The following is a 7485-nucleotide window of genomic DNA, read 5'->3' on the forward strand; positions in this document are numbered from 1 at the left end:
CATCAGCCTGTCCTAGACAGTCACCCTCCACAAAATACCCAAAAGTGAGATCATTGTTTTCAAAAATGCAGCATTGTCTCTGCAACATTTCAAACTACAGACAACCAGGAGTTGACACTGTCATGTGAACAGTATTTTTAGACACAAGTCTGTTTTCCGGGATTCCTTCTGTTGTTTGTTTATCTGTTTTGGCATGGCAGCAGGTAAGCATTGAAAACAATTTGGCACCAAAATATGCAGGAAATTGCTTCCTTTCTCTGTGGGCCCCAGTTTCCCCATCTTTACAACGTATGAACTCACTGTTGGGTTTTAATGGCTCCTTGCGTGTTTCCTTAGGCATCCTGACTCAGTAGCAGCTAGGACTTAAAGGTCATTCCACACTGACTAAAATATCAAAGTATAATCAATCCTAAATCTTAGGAAAAAGAGCTAAGAAAACCATTCAAAATTATCCCTCCCACTAAGGAACCTTGCATGCCACCCAATCATAAGTAGAAATTTTCAACACTTGGAAATTTAAAGAAACAAAGCATCATTTCTTACAGTACTTAAGCACCTATTAATGTACTTACTTTGTTTCGTTGCTCTTAATACTGCTACAAGAATTCTAAAGAACAGAAGGTCAACGTTCCTGTCACCTTTGCATCTGGCTAAATCAAACCCTGATGAGTCTCTCTCCAGGGCCCTTATCTCCTAACTGAACTTGTTCACCTGCCTCTGAGAAATGTTTTCTTTCTTTCTTTGTTTTTTAATTTCTTCTCTTCCCAGCTACTGTCAGCTGACTCATGTGTCCTCAGCGGGAATCTCAGGATTAAAGCTGGGGAGAGTTTATATATAGCCTTGCCAATATATTTGCTTGTAAGGATTTAATTCTCCCCACTTGGATCCAGCCAGTTTCCACAACAAACAAGGATCACCATAAGTGCTCCCGGACTCTCAACTTGGCTTTTTCTTGGCTTTGCATCAGACACCAAAGGACAGAATTCTTCAGCTATTTTAATCATTGGCAGCAAGTTTCTCATTTATCACTTTGCCTCCTTTCCTTGCAACCAGAAATGCAGTGGCTTCCAAACTTTCATTAAGGAAAAAATCCAAGTGGCAGTTGCAGTGAGCATGTACACACACACACACACACACACACACACACACACACACACGCCTTCTTCGAAAGATTCTTTGCTCCAAACGCTCTGCAGTTCAATCAGAGTAACTCCAGTTGTAAAAATAGCTCTGCCCACTCTGAAGGCTCTGAGCAGGTTTAAGCCAGTGAAAATACCTCATTTAATGTAACAAAATGTGAAGCTGATGAAACAGGTATCGTGCCAACTTTACAAATGAAGAAATTGAGGGTGATATATATAAAGCTTATACAATCGGCTTAGAATGGTGCTGGGGCTTAAGCTTTCTGCCTCCAGAGACAAATCCTAATATGAAAATAATCAGTGCTGCTGTCCATCATAGAAAAAGCTCAGGGTTAAGAATAAAGAAGTTTGAGTCTCTGATTAGCTATACCTTGATTTCCTTGATTTGAGGTAGAATTAAGTCAGATATCTCCTAATCTTCATTCATTTATTATTACTTTGCTCTTACACAATTTATATCATAGTGACTTTTTCATTAAGAAAATGTCTTAAACTTTTTGAAACTAAAAAGATAAAAATTAATTGGACTATGTGCATCCTGTCTTTAATCCTGGTAATAGGTATACAGAGCCAGACAAATTTCTGTGAGTTCTGGTTAGCTTGGTCTACATATCAAGTTCTAGGCAAGCCAGGGCCACCTAATGAGTGAGACCTTGTTTCAGAAAACAAACAAACAAAATAAAAACCCTATCACCCACAAACAAATAACATACACACACACACACACACACACACACACACACACACACACACACACACACACACTCCTAGGATGCTGTCTTCCAGGACTGCACAATACATTTTTTAGCCAGGTGGTAACTTTCACCGTGGTACATGGCAGTGGGGTTTCAAAACTGTAGCTGAGGGCTCTAGTTAGCCCTGCTCCCTCTCAAGTTTAAACCATTTTAACAAGACTGGAATCCTGCCCTTTTCATTCTCAGTACTCCAGAAGCTACAGTGAGAGCCTAAAAACAGATGAAATGAAGTATATATAAAAATATGTCTATCTTCCACTGAGCTACATATTAAAGATACTAGTAAAACATTGAACAATTCCTTTTTTTAAACCATTTTTTTTTTTAATTTGGGACAATACTATTTTCCAAAAGCTTAATTTATTTGCATTAACATAGAATGGGTATATTATTTTAAAAGTAATTACAGTTAAAATCTCAGCTATCTTGGCTTAATTTCAAATATAGATAATGTTGGGAGATCTAATTTCCATAACAAAAGATCTCCAGAACCCTTTTTCCAGCTGCTGAGGACAGAACCTAGGGCCATGCATTATCTGGGCAAGTTCTCTATCACTGCGCTTACTCGCCGATCCCTCCAAGTAATTCTTAATAAGATCATAAATGTTTACTTTTAATGCCAAAATATATGACCATGTAAGAGGCCATTAAAAACATCGGGTCTATAATATACCAGCTGAAATATAAATTGGATGAAGTCAAAAGAACTTCCTAGAACATGAGGAGTAGAAAGCAACTCAGCCATAACAATGTCACGATGAACAGTTGGCTTTTTCTGAACACCTAGGATTATTATAAAAGGATTGAGAAAATAAAGGGAAATGTAATAACAAAGAGTTTACCTTGGTGTATAAGCAGGAGGAACCGAATTTCAGCAGCTGAGCCTCCAACATTGTAACACATGCTTGCCTTCCCCTTGCCTGGAAAAGAGCTTGGAAATTTTTATTTCACTGGGAGATTGCACTAGAAATTATTTTAAATTAATTTAAATTTAAATTTTTAATAGATTGCTTTGTTTTATATCTACAAATGCCCTGTGTCTTAAAAATTAATTTTTGGCTGTCAAGAAACTGATAAAATCTTTGAGGCATCACAGCTATGATTTTTAATCATATACGTAGTTAAGTCAACAAATTTAGCAATGTATTTTGGCAATTTACCAGCTAAAGCCTATAACTATATAGTCATAAACTGGTTGCAAATACCAGCCGAAACCATGACCACAACATTATAACTGTAAATTAACATGTTTCGTGTAGATAAAGCCAACGAGTGTTCCTATTTACAGAGTGTCCCAAGCTCATTTTGATTCTGAGAGCTCAATTTGACAAAGAGAATTAACATTTCTTTATTTTAAGTGGTTTCTATGGATACCTCCTATCAAGAATTTCATTCATTCTATCTAATTTAGGTTTCTCATTTTAATTTAAATACATTTCAATTCCTCTCAAATCTGTGTATATACAACACACCCATGCATACATGTGCATTCATACTTACATTCACACACCAGAGCTCATCTTCTAATAACAAGCAGTGAAAAACATGTCTACACACAAAATTCTAGATTCATGTGGTTAAAGTTTACAATGAGAGAAAAACTCCTGCAGTGCAAAAATTTATAATCTCTAAATTAAAAGCCTCTTTGTATAACTATTATCATCTAAATCCTCAATTTTAAGCCTAAGCATCATATTTTCTGTTTCGATATTTTGTCTTTTTGTTTGTTTTTTACATTTTTTATTATTTTGTTTCATTTATTTATTTGTTTGATACATGAGGGTTTTCTTGCTTAGCAGAGTATAAATTAAAATATTTTGGTTCCTATTGTATTTAAAAGTCAATAGTAGGGCTAGGAATATAGCACAGTGGTAGAATCCTAACCTGAGTGCATAAGAAGCTTAGGTTGGATTGTCAGTACCACCAAAAAATAATAATAATGTAAAAGCTAATAATAAGAATTATATTAACTCCTAGGTTTTTACTTAATGAAAAAAATGAAAGAGCAAACGTTTTAAAGAACATAGTCTCATGTAATGGATATAATGCTGCCAAGGTTTTCTAATATAATAAGAACTTTTATTTTTTAAGTATACTTTCTTCTCCCATCTATTATGTATAAAAGAAATATGCATCTCCAACTATAAATTTTTAGTATATTTTCTATCAAAAACAGAAGCCCTCAGACTCCTGCTGTCTTTACCCTCACTTCTATATGCAAACCCACTGTACAGGAAAATAGGCCTACTGAGTTCTCAGAAGTTTCTCTTGATGACCTCTGACCTTTGCACTCAACATTCCCTCTCTCCTGGAAATGCCTCCTTTGGGCCCTGATTTCTATTCACTGAATCAATCCTATTCAATGCTGTTCACAATGCTACTCCCTTAGAAATCCTTCCTTCATCATCGAGCAGGGGTTACTGTGACCTGAACAGACAAATCAATCCTGTGATTCTTTACAACACACTTGAAAATTTTGGTGTGTGTTTTCTTTACCCTCTATTTCCAAATGAAAAGTTCTTTATATTGTTTATTTCATTTTGTTTCTAATAAGTAATGTGCACAGATAATACCAAACAAGGGATTTACAAGAAAAGGGTTCTTCCTTTCTCTTCAAGTTGTCTCCAGAGACATCCTGTTTCCTATGTGCATTTAAGAGGCATAAACCCAAGAGGCAGTGTGTTTGATGCTATCCTGTATTCGTATGGGTAACATTGGAAAGGCCACGCTTTACCTGGGTTGTTGTTAGAAAGGGTCTCTATGGGAGCTGAACTGATGCCCTTGTGGCAAAACAAATGAATAAGAGAACTGTACATTTCAACAACAGAAACTCAAAGAAGAGGGGGAAACTATTTTTGTAGGCCATTGCATAGACCTATGACTGGAGATTAGTGAATATTCTTTAACGGAATAAACTGGAAGAGCTTAGTAAACTGGGCTGGCAGCCCTGGGGCATTTTGTCCCCTGAATGTAAGGCCAGACAGAGTCTAGCCTCCTGGAAAAAGAGAAGGAGGTTAGGTAACCCACCTAGCTAGTATTTATGGCATGCGCCTGGAAAGAGAATGTGAAGGAGCAAGACCTTTCTCAGCTGTCAAGGAGCTATGTTTTACATAACCTTCCCAGGAGCTACTATTGGGTACATCCAACAAGATTTTCCTCAAATTGCCACAAATGTAACCTAGAGAAAAGTCACTGTTGCAGATTCTACTGTATGTTTTCTTTTCCTTTCTTTCTTTCTTTTTTTCTTTCTTTCTTTCTTTCTTTCTCTCTTTTCTTTCTTCCTTTTTCTTTTTTCTTCCTTCCTTCCTTTCCTCCTCCTCCTCCTCCTCCTCCTCCTCCCCCTCCTCCTCCTGTTTTGTTTTGCTCTGTTGTTTTGACACAGCGTCTCTCCATGTAGTCCTGCCTGTCTTGGAACTCACTATGTATATCAGGCTACTTTGAAATCACAGAGCTCCTCCTGCTTCTGCCTCCAGAGTGCTGGGATTAAAAGCATATGCCACCACACCTGGTTTTAGATTTTACTGTGTGTTTTCATCTCACTTAAAAGTTTTTAAGGATAAAGAGATGGCTCTGCTGATAAAGGCACAGGTAGACAAACCAAAGTTTGAACCCTGCATCTCAAATGGTAGGAAAGAATTGACTTCTGTGAGTTGTCTTCTAGCATACTCTGACATACTCAAGATGTGTGCACACACACACACATACACATACACATACAAATCAGCAAATAAATAAATGTAATTTTCAAACTCCATTCTATTGTAAATTATAACTTTCACTTACCACTTTATAATAAAGGATTTAATTACAACTCTATGTCTCTAGTTAAAAGATACGTAAAACATGTAAAACCAGCCCATTTTTCTACATGTGAAAATTTGCAAGTTATCGGTGAATATAATAAATGATGCTATAATTTTGAAATAAAAAGATGTAAAAAGATTTTCTATAAGTCATGAAAATACAATCAATAATCATAATTATTTTTGAAGCAAAGTTTTTTTCAACATTTGCTATACTGGGATGTTTGCAGTTTACTAAATCTAAAATGAATGTCATGTTGCAATAATTATATCTTTTTTCCAAATTAATTTAAGATACTGAACAAAAAAAGTAAAAGTTGCTGTTTTCATACGTTTAGGACTCACTGGGTAAAACATGTGAAAATCCCAGCCTCTTACAGTTCCACAGAGAACTCTTCTTTACTGCCTTGCACTCCAGAGGTCCCTTTGATATGTTTCTGGCCCAATTTCCCAAGAAGTCTCAACCTGTTTCTTCTCAGAAAATATGTCATTTCAGTTTGAAGACTAAAATGTTTCAGGCCAAGGCCACATTTCCTATCATGAGATCCCAGAGATTTATTCTAAAATCTAAACACCTGCATGCATTTGAAGTGATCCATATTATAGCTTCATTCTCTAAGACTTTTATTTCAAATGGCACTGCCATTCAACAGGAAATGAGGCAATAAGGTCAGGTTGTCAGGAAGACACAAAAGCATTTTCCATGCCTGTAAAACAGATGCATGAATATTTGCAATGTCAGGGATATTTAATACTTAATCCTATATTAATGGCCTTAGAAAATAATTAAACTTTTAGATTTTTAAAACAAAAGTAATATGCCGATCATTATTTATACTTTTATACTGATTATCACCTAAGTTTACTTAGGCCTGAGGCTCAGGGAAGAACAGGCAAGGTGGTAGTAGTGGTCAGGAGAAGGAGCAATATGCTAGTTTTTACAAATTTCTATTGCATTAAAGTAATCTAGAATACTACACTGTAGCATACTTTCTGTGTTATAGGCAATTGAGAAAAATAGATGTCTCCCACCTCAAATCTTCTTTTTTGATTTTTTTATTGTTGTTGAGATGAAGGCCTGAATTCATAATCCCAGCGATCTTCTGTGTAAGGCATCTTTGAATACTAGGATAACCAGTATGAGCCACCATTCCTGCATTTGAACTTCCTTATTTGCAGCAAAACAATGTCAAACCAAATTGAATTGTTCTAGGAAGCTTGACTTGATGACAGAAAGAAGACAGCTTCACACCCAAGCAAACCTCACTGGTCCCTTCCTTCTCATTCGTTTGAAGGGTCAAGGCCAACAACATGTACAGACCAAAGCTAACCGGAGAAAAGTATTCCAGTCTCCTTTAATCACATTTAACATAGTCAGCGTGGCTTTGAAAATAAAGACTCAGGAACACAGAGCAATAACATAAGCCTGTAATTCCAGCACGGAACAATAACGTAAGCCTGTAATTCCAGCACTAGGGATTTAAAGGCCAGGGGAATCAGGAATTCAAGGTTTCCCTCAGCTTGGGAGCAAGTTTAAGGTCAGCCTGGGTTGCATGAGACCCAAAAGATAAAAAACAAAACAGAAATAAGGACCCAGGTGAAGCTATCTATTTTCATACTTAGTTTTATTTATTTATTTATTTATTTATTTATTTATTTATTTATTTATTTAATGTATACGAGTACACTGTAGCTGTCTTCAGACACACCAGACCTCATTACAGATGGTTGTGAGCCACCATGTGGTTGCTGGGAATTGAACTCAGGACCTCTGGAAGAGCAGTC

The 7485-nt window shown here is 36.3% G+C and overlaps 1 long non-coding RNA gene across 1 annotated transcript in view; it reads right to left on the bottom strand.

The window, feature by feature from the left end:
- LOC102556878 (uncharacterized) overlaps positions 1-787 on the bottom strand; it is a 70851-nt gene extending 70064 nt beyond the window's left edge. Inside the window, exon 1 of the long non-coding RNA XR_591425.4 lies at positions 573-787. This is a non-coding gene — a long non-coding RNA (uncharacterized LOC102556878). The remainder of the gene's footprint in view (positions 1-572) is intronic.
- Positions 788-7485: the final 6698 nt, after the last annotated feature.

Source organism: Rattus norvegicus, chromosome 2 (genome assembly GCF_036323735.1).
Source record: "Rattus norvegicus strain BN/NHsdMcwi chromosome 2, GRCr8, whole genome shotgun sequence".
NCBI classification, from domain to species: Eukaryota; Metazoa; Chordata; class Mammalia; order Rodentia; family Muridae; genus Rattus; species Rattus norvegicus.